This window comes from Prosopis cineraria, unplaced genomic scaffold (genome assembly GCF_029017545.1).
Source record: "Prosopis cineraria cultivar Desert tree isolate PC_DT_omini unplaced genomic scaffold, ASM2901754v1 PC2, whole genome shotgun sequence".
Classification (NCBI taxonomy): Eukaryota; Viridiplantae; Streptophyta; class Magnoliopsida; order Fabales; family Fabaceae; genus Prosopis; species Prosopis cineraria.
This window is the reverse complement of record NW_026555333.1, coordinates 20,296,698-20,299,344: the sequence shown is the minus strand read 5'-3', so window position 1 is coordinate 20,299,344 and position 2,647 is coordinate 20,296,698. Positions and strand designations below refer to the sequence as shown.

The window sequence follows — 2,647 nt, the reverse complement described above, 5'->3', positions numbered from 1 at the left end:
CATCCAAGAGATCATCATCAAGAATGTCATCTTCATCATTAACTTGAATGAGTTCGTTTTGTTTACCTTTAGGATCCAAGAAGTTATTATTATTTCTATAAAAGAAGCCACACTAAACTGAGTTTCAAGTACAATGCTATGATTATAATCTGGGTCTAGAAGCTTCCTATGATTGAGGGTTTTTTTTAAAAGAGGTTCCTTTGCCAATATTAGAAGCCTGCCAGACTTTTGGATTGGAGAGAAGAAAGCTTCAGTAGCATTTTGAGTAGCATTATTCCAGAGCTATTCTTCTTCTTTTTTTATTGCTTATGGGCTTACCAAAAGAGCCCAGATCTCTTTTTTACCTTAAACCACAGTATGGATTCTCTTAGAGGGCTGGTGATTTGTGTTATTGGGCTATATTAGAAGATATTTTATCTAGGTTAAACGTTTTGGGCCTTCCCATTTGAAGCTTGGCCCAGTTCTTTGGGCTTTAGAAGAATTGTCCGCTTCATTTCTCACTTCCCAGCACTTTCATCTGCTGCCTCTTGTTCTTTTGGCTGGGATCTTGTCATTCCTCCCAAATCCTTCCTCTTCCAAACCTTTTTGACAATCTTTATAGGTAAGGCTTTAGGTGGAACATTGGTTGCAGTTTCTTTTTTTATTTAGGTCGTATGGGTCATAATCTAGGGCAGCAAGGATGTCAAATCTCATCTTGGATGTGAAGCCTTGTCCTCGGTTTTGACGTGAAGCTCGAATATCCGCTAGGTATCTCAAAAAAAAAAAAAAAAAAAAAAGCATTTTTTGTGTGTTTGTATTTCATTCATTCTCTGAATTCCTCCTTCAACAGGTTCGGATTGTTTTTCTGGTGAGTTCTTGTTTTTTGATTCTGGGTTTCATTAGATTTCTCATCTTCCTTCATTGGGTACTATTGATTGCTGTTGCTGTGTTAGGTTCATTATTTACGCACTCCTTTGCTCTATCCTCGTTTTTGTTATTTGGATTTTTAGGACAGCTGTTTTCATTATGTCTATAATAATCGCATCCAAAGAAAATCAAATTCAGACTTTCATATTCCATGTTATAAAGTTCATCCCTGATTAGAAGCCTGGGAACCAATTTTTTTGGGAGATCCACTTCAACGCTAATCCTCACAAATTTCTCCGTTTTTCACTTCCCTTGCTTGTCCTTGGAATCAAATTCAGATAGGGAATTGGAGTCCACTTTAAGTGTTTTTCCTATGCTATTTCCCAATCCCCAAAGTATCTCTTTATCATAGCATTATATTGGGATACTAGTGAGTCTAACCCATAAAGCAATTTTACCTTAAATATTAGAATTTAGATTGAAACTAGGAGACCAGCGTTGTACAAGCGTACAGTGGGCAAAGATTGTCCAAGGGCCACCCTTGAGTATTTTATCAGAAGCAAATTGATCGTTAGTTCTAATAACGCAGTAGCTATTGACAAGATCTATTAATTTGAAATCTTTTAGTTGCCACATCTTTGCTAACCTAGGCCTAAGAGATTTAGGATTAAGATGTAAATCCAGATTATTGATGACTATAGCATCCATCCAGGGCAAGCATATTTTTATTTTCCATTCCTAGCAAGGTATTTATCCGTTAGCTTTTTTGTTCATTCAGATGGTGACCAATAGTGATCCAATTCCTTGGCAAGTGCTTCATTTCTATGACTTGTATCTCTCCCAATGTTGATCCCATAACATCCATTGTAACCAATCAGCGAATCTTTATAACAGTTAGGAGCTCTAATCCCTTGGAATGATGCTGATTTGTTTTCATTTGTATTAGTTGCCACAGCATCATTAGTTTGTATTTCCATTGGTTGATCATGATGACTCTCAGACATAGTAGGCTTGTTATGTTGAATCTGAACTACTAGCTGTTGCTGTATTTCTGGACCCTTGTCAAACATCTCATCTTCTGGCTTTGAAATGTTTTTGATTAGTAAATCAATCTCTTCTTAAGTAGGAGGATTCATGATCTCTTCATGGGATGAGGAAGCTGACAAAATGAAATTAGGATCAAGTAGAGGCATTGTAATCATGGAGCAGAGCAAGATGGCAAAAAGCAAGTTTAGGAATCAAGGAAGAAGATGAACCCTCTTTTCAGGAAACTAAAGAGAAGGTTGAGCTTCTCACTAGCCTTTTTGGTAACTGTCCGCCTCTTTGAAAACGAGTGTGAAAATAAATTTCTTTCTAATTCAGACGTGGACTGGCCTTTTCTACTTGCGTTTAACTCTCAGACTCTCTCTGACGCATACATCCTCTCCGAAGTCAATTGGTGGGCTTATTATTAATTATTTGTGCAAATAGTTTTGGTGAATTAAGTCTTCCAAGTAGTTTTTTTTTTTTTTTTTCTTGGGCCTGAATCTTCAACTAATGTCGACTGTTAATATATAAATACATCCTTAAGGGAGCCTAATGTCTTTCACTGTTATTTCATCTCTCCCATCCACTTCTCTTGGATCCGCTGCTAATGAGGACAAAGTTCGTAACAGATCTGACAATTTAAAATATCAGCCTTCCATTTCTCTCGTATCTAAGTAGATCTAATTCCAATATGCCAATAAATGGTGAGTTATTTTAAATGCAGACGATGTTAGAGCATAATAAAAAGAGAAGAAAGATGTTCGAAAAAATTGAA

At 36.5% G+C, this 2,647-nt stretch overlaps 1 long non-coding RNA gene across 1 annotated transcript; it reads left to right on the top strand.

Moving 5' to 3' along the window:
• The first annotated feature begins 523 nt into the window (after positions 1-523).
• LOC129301936 (uncharacterized) lies at positions 524-2,425 on the top strand. The gene is made up of 2 exons (XR_008591123.1): positions 524-847; positions 1,970-2,425. It is a non-coding gene; the product is annotated as an uncharacterized LOC129301936 (long non-coding RNA).
• The last annotated feature ends 222 nt before the right edge of the window (positions 2,426-2,647 follow it).